At 33.6% G+C, this 6,309-nt stretch overlaps 1 long non-coding RNA gene across 1 annotated transcript; it reads left to right on the top strand.

Annotated features, from left to right (window-relative positions):
- The first annotated feature begins 2,555 nt into the window (after window positions 1-2,555).
- Window positions 2,556-5,315, top strand: LOC133879521 (uncharacterized). Its single transcript, XR_009902107.1, has 3 exons — window positions 2,556-2,589; window positions 2,765-2,797; window positions 5,171-5,315. It is a non-coding gene; the product is annotated as an uncharacterized LOC133879521 (long non-coding RNA).
- Window positions 5,316-6,309: the final 994 nt, after the last annotated feature.

Genomic DNA, 6,309 nt, shown 5'->3' with positions numbered 1-6,309 from the left:
CTTAGGGTTAGGGTTTTATGTTGTATAGGTATATATAATATATACACTTAAAGCTATGGGTTATGATTTAATTGATTTTACATTTTATGAATAATAATGTCAATATATTTTTCATGTGTTATTATTGTATACTTTTAAATATATATATTAAATCACGAGGATTAGGGTTAGGGTTTATGACTATATACAATACGTACCATTAATTAGGATTGTAGTTTATAGCTATATATAGTCTATGCACTTAGGGTTAGAGTTTAATTTTATGGTTAGGTTTTAGTTTTTATTTTTTATTTAGCTATATGTACGGTATATACATTTCAGGCTGCATGGGTTTATATTTTTTTTTTATGTGGTTAAATTATATAAATACATATATATATATATATATATATATATTTTTATGCATGCAAATACATTTCGGGACGTGTATTTAAATACACGTCCCGGATTGGACACGTGTACTCAGTACACGTGGCCAAACCCTATAACAAAACAAAAACCCTAACCCTAACCCTAAACCATTTTTTTAAAAAATATCCCCTAACACCCTAACCCTAAACACGGAACAATAAACCCTTTTTATAAAAAGAAGAAACACCCTAAACCCGTATTTGTTTTTGTTTTTTAAATAAAGAACATTCAACTCTTAAAACAAAACAAAAACTGTATCCCAAAACTTTATATCCTAAAATCATAACCATAAAACCAACACAATAATAAACCCTTAAATAAACTCTGAATCGTACACGTTCTTAAAAAAAAACCCTTACCCTAAACCCCAAACCTTAAATCCTAAACCCTAAAAAATAAAAAATTCCTACACTTTCAAACCCTAAAAACCCTAACCCTAAACCCTAAAAACAAAAGTCCTAACCTTAAACCCTAAACCCTAAACCCTAAACCCCAAAAATATCGTACACTTTCTAAAAAAAGAAACCCTAACACTAAAAACAAAATTCCTAACCTTAAACCTTAAACCCTATACCCTAAAAAAACAAAATATCATACACTTTCTAAAAAAAGAAACCCTAACACTAAAACAAAATTCCTAACCTTAAACCCTAAACCCTAAACCCTAAACCCTTAAACAAAAATATCCTACACTTTCTAAAAAAAGAAACTCTAACACTAAAAACAAAATTCCTAACCTTAAACCTTAAACCCTATACCCTAAAAAAATAATTACCCTACACTTTCTAAATTAAGAAACCCTAACACTGAAACAAAATTCCTAACCTTAAACCCTAAACCCTTAAACAAAAATATCCTACACTTTGTTAAAATTTTTTTCCTAACACTAAAAACAAAAATCATAAACTTAAACCCTAAACCCTAAGAAAGTAAAACCCTAAACCCTAAACCCTAATCCTATATCCTTAAAAAAAAAAAATAATAAATAAAAAAAATCCTACAATTTCTAAAACCAAACCCTAACCTTAAACCATAACGAACCCTAAACCCTAAACCCTAAGAAAAAAAAAACCTACACTTTCTAAAAAAAGAAACCCTAACACTAAAAACTAAAATCCTAACCTTAAACCTTAAACCATAAACCCTTAAACAAAAATATCCTAGACTTTCTAAAAAAAAAATTCCTAACACTAAAAACAAAAATCCTAACCTTAAACCCTAAACCCTAAGAAACTAAAACCCTAAACCCTAACAATTTTTTACGTTGTTAAATTATATATATATATATATAATTATTTTTTTTTAATTACATACAATTTCTACAATGGGGGACGTGTATTTTAATTACACGTCTCCCGCGCGCCGCCATTTTAAAATTCAAAATAATATATAGTACATATACTTAGGGTTAGGGTAGTATAGTATATATACTTATACTTAGTGTCATGATTTAAATTTAGGGTTTATATTTAGTTTTAATTTATAGTTTATGTTTTAGTTTTAGGTCTTAGGGTTTAGCAATGTGTACATGCAGTACATGCAGTGCATACACGTTATGGGTTGCATGGGTTTATATAAAATATATATAATATATTAAATATATATATATAATATATTAAAAAAAAATAAAAAAAATGACATTTGGAGACGTGTATTTACATACACGTCCCCAATTGGGCACGTGTACTACGTACACGTGTCCAATTGATTGGCCAGGTACTGCGCGGGAATTCTCCCGCGCGCCACCTGGCCAATCTTAGGATATAATTTAGCTTTATATATTATATTTAAATTATATATTATTCAAATTATATACTTTTTTAAATATATTTTAAATTTTAAATTTTATATTTAATTTATATAAAAGAAATGGGTAGCTTCCAGAGGAAGCTACCCATTTCTTACGTAAATTTCTCTCTCTCTGACTCTCTCTCTCTCTCTCTCTCTCTCTCTCTCTCTCTCTCTCCGTCGAGCTCTGGCCGGCGACAGCCCATTCCGGTGCTCTCTGCCGGCGACCCTCCCTCTCTCTCGCTCTCCCTAGCTCTCTCACCTCCCGTTCCGGCCAGTACTGTCCGGTACCGGCTCTCTCTCTCTCTCTCTCTCTCTCTCTCTAGCTCTCTCTCTCTCTCAGCTCTCGCCACTATCCCCCGCCCACCACAGCCCTCGCGTCCGTTCAAGGTATTCCCTCCACTTCCTCTCACTCTCACTCATCTTCTCAATCTCTCTCTCTCTCTCTCTCTCTCTCTCTCTCTCTCTCTCTCTCGGTTTACAGTGCATATCTGTTCTAACATTTTCAGCTTTAATTTTTTTTTTTTTTTTTTTTTTTTTTTTTTTTTTCTGTCAAAAATTCCAGGTACACGTACAAGCTTGCACTACAAAAATCACTGTGAGTTATTTTTATTTTTGTTTTGAATTTTTTGCTATAAGTTTGTATATTTTATTAATTTTTTTTGTGATATTTGTCTAATTTTTTTCATTGTCTAGTTTGTGGAAATATGGAATATATACTTGTAGATTTTTTATTACTGATTTTTTATTACTGAATCATTGTCTAGTTGGTGGAAATATGGAAAATATGGAATATGGAAATATGGAATTTATTGGTGATTATATTTAATTTTTTTTTAAAAAAAACTCTTGATGTGAGGATATTTGAGATATATTTTAGTGTGCTACTATGGATTTAATGTGCTATTGTGAATTTTGGTATTTTTATGAAGTGGCAAAAAGAAAAAATATCCGCTATCATTTTAATTTTATAAAAATATGATCGTGAGCAATAATGGCAAAGTAAAATTAAAATACAAAATTATAATCAACATATTGTGCTATGAATATATATAAATTGTGGGGAAAATAAATTGTGCTACTAATATATATAAATTGTGGTATTTTCGGGAAAAAAAGAAACAAAAAAACAAATATTCCACTGTCCACCATTTACAATCATATTCGTAAAAAAAACCTTAAAACAAACGTCATAAATCATCAATTGCGACGAATTTGTTTTTTATCTTCCATTTTTAACGTTAACTATTCATGTGAAGAGACTACAGATTTATAAGAAGAATTTGGTATCTTCGGATAAAAAAACTCAAAAAAAAAAAAACTAAAATTTCTCTCATATGCATATATAAACTTTATATCCTAAAATCATAACCATAAAACCAACACAATAATAAACCCTTAAATAAACTTTGAATCCTATACGTTCTAAAAAAAAACCCTTACCCTAAACCCTAAACCCTAAGCCCTAAAAAAAAATCCTACACTTTCTAAAAAAAACCTAAACTGCTAAACCCTAAACCCTAACAAACCCTAAACTCTTATAAAAAGAATAAAATAAAACCCTAAACCCTTTAAAAAAAATAAAAACTTACTACACTTTCGAAAAAAAAAACGAAAACCCTAAACCCTAATCCTAAATCCTTACAAAAAAAGATTCCTACACTTTCTTAAAAAAAACTCTTAACCCTAAACCCTAAACCGTAACAAACCCTAAACCCTAAAACCCTAAACCCTAAACCCTAATCGCTTTAAACCAAAATAAAACCCTAAATCGTAAACCCTAAACCCTTAAAAAAAAAAAAAATTACCTAAAACCCTAAACCCTAAACCCTTAAAAAATTAAAACCTAAAACCCTAAACCCTAACCCTAGACCCTAGACCCTAACAAACCCTAAACCCTAAACCCTAAAAAAAAAAAAAAAACCTAAAACCCTAAACCCTAGACCCTAACAAACCCTAAACCCTAAACCATAAACCCTAAAACCCTAAACCCTAAACCCTAATCGCTTAAAAAAAAAAAACCCTAAATCCTAAACCCTAAACCCTTGAAAAAAAAATTTTTACCTACAACCCTAAACCCTAATCGCTTAAAAAAAAAAAACCTAAAACCCTAAACCCTAACCCTAGACCCTAGACCCTAACAAACCCTAACCGTAAACTCTAAACCCTAAACCCTAAACCCTAAACCCTAAACCCTAACAAACCCTAAATCCTAAACCCTAAACCCTAAAAAAAAAAAACCTACACTTTCTAAAAAAAATACCCTAACCCTAAACCCTAAAAAAAAATCCTACACTTTCTAGGAAAAAAACCCTAACCCTAAACCTTAAACCCTAACTCCTAAACCCTAAACCTTAAAAAAAAAAATAACCTACACTTTCTAAAAAAATACCCTAACCCTAAACCGAAAAAAAAAAATTCCTACACTTTCTAGGAAAAAAACCCTAACCCTAAACCTTAAACCCTAACACTAAACCCTTAAAAATAAAAAAACAAAATCCTACACTTTTAAAGAAACAAATAAAACCTAACCCTAAACCCTAACAAACCCTAACCCTAAACCCTTTAAAAGAATAAAAAAAATAAAAACACTTACACTTTCTAAAAAAAAACTAAAACCCTACATAAAATAATCCTACACTTTCAAAACAAAAAATACCCTAAACCCTAACAAACCATAACCCTAACCCTAAACCCTTAAAAATAAAAAATGAAATAATCCTACACTTTCTAAAAAATAAAACCCTAATTAGGGTTATAACCCTAAACCCTAACCCTAAACCCTTTTAAAAAAAAAATAAAACAATTTCTTACACTTTATAAAAAAAAAAACAAAACTCCTAAACTCTAACCATAAACCCTTTAAAAGGGAAATAAATTCGTACACCCCATGTTGCGTGACATGCACTATATTTGTACACGTTTATACTGTAAGCCGTATGATTTGTCTTGTCCTCTTAACCCTATACAGATAAACATGGACAAGTCTTGGATGTCAACACCTAGGGGTACGACACGGTATAACGATGGGTGTAGGGCGTTTGTGGCATTTGCCGTTAGTAATTGTACGGCCGGCGATGGAAAAATTTACTGCCCATGCAAGTATTGTCGAAATAACCAGCGTCACACTTCTGAGTACGTTCTTGCCCACCTGACTGGAGGTCGGGGGATGAATCCGGGATACAATTTGTGGTATATGCACGGTGAGACTACGACTGGTTCCGCTATTCCTGGTCAGTGTTCGAGTCATCACAGTGGCACAGAGGCCGCTGACCGTAGCACTGAACATGGTGATCATGTCACAGAACATGAGGGTGCCGCCGTGGAACAGGATGATAACATGCACGCCATGTTGCGTGACGCCTTCGGCGTGCACGATGTTCCTGAAGGGGTCAGATCTCTTCCGCAACAAGTTGATGAAGATACCTCGTGCGGGGACGCATTGAAGTACCAAGAGCTGTTAAAGACTGCCGAGAAGCCCCTTCACCCTGGTACGAAGCATAGTAAATTGAGTGCTACTGTACACATGTACAACTTGAAGTGCGTTGGAGGTATTAGTAACAAGATATTTTCAGACATTCTCGAATTCATCAATCAGTTGTTGCCTCCTTGCGATGAGGCATTGCCAGATAACACGTATGAGGCGAAAAAGTTCCTAAGTGGCATGGGTCTGGGGTATGAGAAGATTCCGGCGTGCCGTAATGACTGTATGTTATTCTGGAAAGACAATAAAGAATTAGATTCATGTACCGTATGTGGAGAGTCTAAGTGGAGGGCTGATACACATGTAGATGATGATGGTGAGATCATATCAGCGAGAAAAAAACGCCCGGTGAAGATCTTGAGGTGGTTTCCACTCATCCCACGGTTGCAGAGGTTATTCATGTCTGAGCATACTGCGCCCCATATGAGATGGCATGCAGAAGGCCGCACTAGGGATGGCGTATTGAGGCACCCGGCCGACGGTGAGGCATGGAGATCGTTTGACATTTTACACCCAGATTTTATGGCAGAGAGTAGGAACGTCCGGCTTGGTTTGACAGCAGATGGATTTAATCCATTTGGGAACATGAGCACATCCCACAGCACATGGCCCGTAATGCTTGTGCC

The sequence above is a fragment of the Alnus glutinosa genome, chromosome 10 (assembly GCF_958979055.1).
Source record: "Alnus glutinosa chromosome 10, dhAlnGlut1.1, whole genome shotgun sequence".
Taxonomy (NCBI): Eukaryota; Viridiplantae; Streptophyta; class Magnoliopsida; order Fagales; family Betulaceae; genus Alnus; species Alnus glutinosa.
This window is presented reverse-complemented; position numbering and strand designations above follow the sequence as displayed.